Source organism: Lactuca sativa, chromosome 2 (assembly GCF_002870075.4).
Source record: "Lactuca sativa cultivar Salinas chromosome 2, Lsat_Salinas_v11, whole genome shotgun sequence".
Taxonomy (NCBI): domain Eukaryota; kingdom Viridiplantae; phylum Streptophyta; class Magnoliopsida; order Asterales; family Asteraceae; genus Lactuca; species Lactuca sativa.
In genome coordinates this window covers 132,072,439-132,079,190 of record NC_056624.2, presented here as the reverse complement: position 1 = coordinate 132,079,190, position 6,752 = coordinate 132,072,439, and the positions used below count along the sequence as shown (strand labels likewise).

Below are 6,752 nucleotides of genomic sequence, written 5' to 3'. Positions count from 1 at the left end.
TGTCTAAGTTCATAACTATAATTGGTAAGACTTGACCCGACCTAGCATGGTCCATTTGGGTTGCATGGCATCATGCACTTGGATAGACTATAATGAGAGAAATAAGACACTTATGGTTATTAATATATTATAAGTGCTAGTATATTAATATTAAGAATAATAAGATTATTTAATTAGTATTGATCAAGAATTAATCTAGGATTAATTAAGTGATCAAAAGAAGACTAATTAAATATATGGGTTGATTGTGTAAATCATCCATACTTGTATAGTGGGCTAATGCTCCATGGATAATCAAGTTGGGCTAAAACCCATAGGATGCTCCATGGTGTATTTGAACCCATGGATCCAAGGAAATGGAAAGTCATGACAATTAGGGTTTACCCTAATTGTAACACTATATAAAGATCTTATTCTTGACAAAATCGGCGACTAGTATGATTCTAGAGAGGGCTAGCCGATTTCATGAAGTGTAGAATTCTCTCAAGTTATTCCAAGTGTATTTGGTGTTGTGTGAACCATTTGAGGTGTCACACTTGGGCACTAGGGACTCAAGCTTCATGAAGACTTTCTACATGAAAGAGGTATGTATTCTATCTTGTTATATTCATTATTTTATATGCTAGCACTACTAGAAAAAAGGCCTTTTACGACGCTCATTGTGCGTCGTAAAACGCTCAGACGATGCGCAAATGCGTGTCAAGGAAGGCCCTGTCATAAAGAGAGACGACGCGCATTTACGACGCGCGGTTACGACACGCAATGCGTATCAAGGAAGGCCCTGTCATAAAGGAAGACGACACGCATTCGCGTGTCGTAACCTTACGACGCGCGTGTTAATGACACGCAATGCGTATCAAGAAAGCCCCTGTCAAGAAAGGCCATGTCATAAATGAAGATGACACACATTTTTGCGTATCGTAATTTTAAATTTTAAAAAAAAATTATTTATGGATTTACTTATTTTCATATTAAATTTGCATTTTATGTCACATAATGGAAAATAAAATACCATATACAAATAATACAATGCATTGCACAAAAGTTAATGTTATAGAAATAATCATTCGAATAGTAGACAAATGTAATACTACAAATAATCATTCCAATAGTAGACAAATGTAAGATTTCAACATTTTTTATATAATTAACTAAATTATTAGCCAAATTTCCTAAAATACCAACATACTTTTCTATGAAGAGCATTAACACTATTCTTTTCCATCAAAAACTTCAAAACCTGCATAATTAATTTAATGTTTAATCAGCTACAGGTCAATAAGGTAGGTTTAAGCAAAAGAGGTTCATAGTAGTAATATTTTACTTACCAATGTTGTTAATGACATTGAAAGAAGCAGCCCAACAAACACCCCCTCAGAAGGATTATTACTAAATGAAACCACAAACAAAGTTAAAAAGTCAAGTATTTTGTGACAACCCCGGAACCAGGGGCAAGGCTGTTTTTACCCATGGTATGACCTAATACATGATAATAAAGACTTGTTTAACAAAAAGAAAAATGATTTCTCACGTGACATCACTATTAAGAATTGATGAAAGAGGGTACTCCACACTGTATTGCCAACAAGCTTGACACCAACACCTAAAAGCTGGAAAAAAACAATAACAGAAATAAAAATAAATGTAAGATTTGAGATAACAGATGCATAATTCACATGTCTACTTTTACCAATTTATTTTATGCAACATATATGCAGCTGACATGAATGAATTATACAACAAGTTAGGAGTAAAATAAGGGATGGTTGCATATTTAGTATGATAAATAAAGAGATTTGTGGCATAAGGGTGCATAAATAATAAAAAGCAAAAAGGAAGAGGAAAGCTGACTTACATAATCAGCAAATTTCTGAATTGGTGCTTTTAACATAATACATAAGAGTGGTCCCGAAGGGATAGCTGGCAGCAAAAAATCTCAGGCAAAAAAAATTCCAGGAGAAAACAGTTAGTACCTCAAAAGCAAAGGTTTTATAGGTTTAGGCATGCACCAGCAAGACAGGGACTAAGATTATAAGTGATGTGAATGGGACATAGTAATTAAAGGAATTTTTGTTACCATTGTTCCATGCATAGTGGTTGGGGTAGAGTGTTTTTCCATCACTGTTAACACGGAAGGGTCCAAGTTCTTCCATGGCTCCATATCCAAACAACAAGCATCCTAGCCCAGTAGAATACCTTCATTAATAGTGGTTCTTACTCTAAATTTTGGTGCATTTGGATGATGATCTTTAGAATCTCCATTCTGATTCATGAATATTCTAATTAATTTGGTATTGTAGAATGTAGATTGGTATCTGCATTATTAAAGTTCATAGGACTTACTACTGACTCACTTTTCTTTTTTTAATCATTAGCCTTATGCAGCTCTCAAAGCTAGAGAATATCTTGATAAGCCTGCAATACATGAGACAATGGTGAAGGTATGTAGATTATATCTTATATTTCCTACACAAATATAGACAACTGTATGCTGATGTCATTATGCAGGTTAGCGCTTATCTGCTTGGAGAATACAGCCATCTTTTGGCCAGACGACCTAGGTGTAGCCCAAAGGACATTTTTGTCATTATACATGAGAAGCTTCCTACTGTATCGTGAGTATTTCTATTTCTATACATCTATGTTTTCTTTTGTGATCATCATCTATTTTTTTTTGTTTCTACAGGACTCCAACAATATCCATTCTTCTCTCAACATACGCAAAGATTTTGATGCACTCTCAACCACCAGATCCCGAATTACAAAACCAGATCTGGGCAATATTCAACAAGTGGGTTTATAATAAATAGGAGCTACACTTTTTTTTTGTATATGCAAAATTTGATAATATTTAATTTCACACACATTGACAGATATGAAACATGCATTGATACTGAGATACAACAAAGAGCTGTGGAGTATTTTGCATTGAGTAGGAAAGGTGAAGCCCTGATGGATATATTAGTAGAAATGCCAAAGTTCCCTGAACGTGAGGTATATTTAAGCGTAGGGTTTTAATTGATTGATTGATTGAGCATATAATAATAATAATAATAATAATAATAATAATAATAATAATAATAATAATATTTTATCTGATATGGTGATTGTTGTTGACTTTGATTTACCTTTCTGAAGTCTTCATTGATCAAGAAAGCAGAAGACACTGAAGCTGATACTGCAGAGCTAAGTGCTATCAAGTCACGCACACAACAGCAGGCTTCTAATGCTTTAGAGGTGACATCTGAGCGCGAACCTCCCCAACTTGGTATGGTCAAAATCCCAGCGTTGACCATAACTCTGTGAGCGTTGACCAAGAGTTGACTCAAGCTAATGGAATTTCACATGAAGTTGACCACCCTCAACCTGATATTCTTTGAGATCTTTTAAGCCCACTGGCTATTGAAGCACCTCCTCCTCCTGTAAGTGAAGAGGATGCATTAGCTCTTGCACCTGTTGAAGAGCAAGATAATATTGTAAAGGTACTACTGTCTGCCACATGTCCTATCCTCATTGGCTATAAATATCATTTATTTCTTTATATTATTTTAACTTTCTGTTGACAACCTTACACAGCCAATAGGAGACACTGCAGAAAGATTTCATGCCCTGTGTCTTAAAGATAGTGGAGTTCTATATGAAGATCCTTATGTTCAGGTACTAAAAAGTCAAGTTATATATATATATATATATATATATATATATATATATATATATATATATATATATATATATATCACATATCATATATTGCATTAGATTTTATTTATTTTTTGATTAATTATTATTATTCCAGATTGGTATCAAAGCAGACTGGCGAGGTCATCAAGGTCGCCTAGTCATCTTTTTGGGGAACAAAACAACTTCTTCACTCACTTCAGTTCAAGCAGTGGTTCTGCCTCCATCTCATTTAAAACTGGAACTCTCATCAGCAAAGAACAAGCTTCAAACCATGCAAACCATGGTGTTTATCGTCCACACACAGCCTTCTCTAACAGCCCATCTTTTTTCCAGGGCAAAAGAGTTGGGCATGATGGGTGAAGGATACATGTGGATCATAACAAGTAAGACTACCAACTTGTTGAATTCCATGGATGCTGAAGCAATCAAATCGATGCAGGGGGCTGTGGGTTTCAGATCGTATTTTCCAGCATCAAGAAAGCTTCACAACTTTGCTTCAAAATGGAGGGAGGAACATTATGCAATTAATAAAAGAAACCATTTCAAGAAAGTCAATTATAGACTTCATTCAAGTAAGAATGAATCAAGAAGAGCCCTTGAATGAATTGGTCAAGCAATTAAAAACAAGATAGTATTTTAAAGATGTTAAAATTAGGTAAATTTACATCACAATGAAAAGTTCAATCCTACAAGTTTTTAAGCAATTAATAAAAGAAACCATTTCAAGAAAGTCAAACATCTATAAAATTGTCTATTCATGGAAGATGGAACTACCAAAGAATTTGTTGATTAATTGCTTGAAGGTAACAAAGTTCAAACTTTTTAAAGAAATAGAAACAAATTCAAGTAGATTGTAACAAAGAACCCTTGATTAGAAACGTTCAAACAATTGAAATCAAGAAAGTAATGTAAGTTTCAAGCACACACTAAGTTCGACCATGGCAAATTTCAAGCAATTCAAAATAACCCACTTCGAGTAAGATCAGATTAGTAAGTTTATTCAGTGATACGACCACATATAAACCAAGATCAGATCTATAAGAACGCTCCACTGGTCTACTCAAATAGTAGACATCGAAGTCAAAGGATAGTTTTTAAAAATTATTAAACAGGGCAATCTATGATCATAATCCTTTTCATCCATGGTAAGATATAGTAAGGTTATAAAGCATAAATAAAGAGAAATTTACCTTGCATAGAAGGTCTAGGGAAAACAAAGCCATCATTCACTAGAGAAATATTTGAAGGCATAGGAACAGCGGGCGAGTCGACTCTGAACTGCGTACCCACAAAATCGACCTCAACCGACATCTGATTCACATCTACAGCAGTTTCAATAGCAGTCTTGAGATCAGCACTTGGAAATCCAGCAAAAACGGTGCCGTTTCCAACCGGACCCGGAAAAGTAGCAGACCCATCAGCAAAATCGACAAACACCCTCCATGATTTAAGCTCTTCGTCGGCGTTATTGAGGACTCTGAGGGTTGATTCGAAGCGGTAGTGTTGATTTGATGTTCGGTTTGGTGGGAGCTTGGATCCGGATGTGTAAGTGTAGGATAAGTAGACGCCGTTGCAGGAATCGGACGCTGGTGGCGGTGACGGTGGTGTTGGAGTTGGAGTTTGGGCGGCGCTAATGGTGGCGAGAAGTGTCGCTGCTTCTCCCTTCTCTTTTTGTCAAATTGATCCCACACCAGAGGTGCTTCCCCTTTCTCGATTGATTTCCATCATCGAGCCACCATGGCTGCTTGCGTTCCCATCTTCCTTTCTCGATAGATGAACCACGACCACCGGACCAAAACTCCCGCTACCTTCGTCATTCTAATTCCCCTTTTTCTTTTTATCTGTGGGGAGTAAGAAACAAACGAGAATTAATATTTGGATTCTAATATTGAGACTTGAGAGTATAATACTTAATTAGGGCTTTTTCTGAAAATTTCAACATCGAGTGGGGAATAAGAAAACTATTGGCGAGTATTCTCAATAACAGCAGAGAGATGAAGAAGGTGAAATTACAGCAACGATGAAGTAGATGAATGGAAATCAGAAGCCCTTTTTCTTCATTGAGATGATGAAGTCGGGAGATGGAGATGAAATCGTAACCTTTGATCTTTGATTGAGAAGTTGCACAACAGTGTGAGGAGAATGAAAGATGCGTGAAAATGCTTAGGGCAGGGAGGGTAGCGGGCTTTTCTAATTTTTTGGCTTTTCTTTTCCCGCTTGTAACTAAGGAACGCGCGTTCATTAAAATTATAAAGCGACACATATAGAGGGCGCGCATTTAAGGTACAGCGCCCTCTGTGTTTTTAATTTTTTTTTTTCTTTTGACACTAATTTAAAGGCACGCAATAATGCGTGACCTAAATCCTTAAATTTTCTGAAGAGATGACACTTTTTTAATGTCACTCTCGTTTGCGTAACATAAATTAATGAGTGTCGTAATTTGCGCGTCGTAAAAGGCTATTTTTCTAGTAGTGTAGATTAAGATAATACCTTGGATGTTCATATTTGTATGTATAATAGAGAAAACATAGATCGAAGGTATTTAGGGTTGCATGTACACTTAGGAGTGTTAGAATGCTCATAACCCAACAATAACCAAATTGCCAAGGACTGCCAGGGGAGTTGATTCAATTTGGGTGATTGTGGACAGGTTGACGAAGAGCGCTCACTTTCTTGCTTTCAGCGAGAGTTCTTCAGCAGAGAAATTGGCAGAGGTGTACGTGGGGGAAGTGGTATCTCGGCATGGGGTGCCGATCTCGATTATTTCAGACCGTGATGTGCGTTTCACTTCCAGATTCTGGAAGAAGTTTCATGAGGAGTTGGGTACTCGGCTACATTTTAGTACCGTATATCACCCCCAGACAGACGGACAGAGTGAGCGGACAATTCAGACGCTCGAGGACATGCCCCGGGCATGTGTGTTGGATTTCGGGGGAATTTGGGATATGTATTTGCCCTTGGCGGAGTTTTCCTACAACAACAGCCATCATTCGAGCATTGGTATGCTGCCCTTTGAGCGGTTGTATGGGAGGAGGTGTCGGACCCCCATTTGTTGGGGAGAGGTTGGACAA

General features: G+C 36.9%; 1 long non-coding RNA gene across 2 annotated transcripts; it reads left to right on the top strand.

Moving 5' to 3' along the window:
• The first annotated feature begins 2,292 nt into the window (after positions 1-2,292).
• LOC128132051 (uncharacterized) lies at positions 2,293-3,951 on the top strand. 2 transcript variants are annotated; one of them, XR_008229979.1, is made up of 5 exons: positions 2,345-2,441; positions 2,509-2,615; positions 2,687-3,482; positions 3,577-3,657; positions 3,797-3,951. It is a non-coding gene; the product is annotated as an uncharacterized LOC128132051 (long non-coding RNA). The 2 variants fall into 2 exon arrangements; XR_008229978.1 differs by having other exon boundaries at positions 2,293-2,615.
• Positions 3,952-6,752: the final 2,801 nt, after the last annotated feature.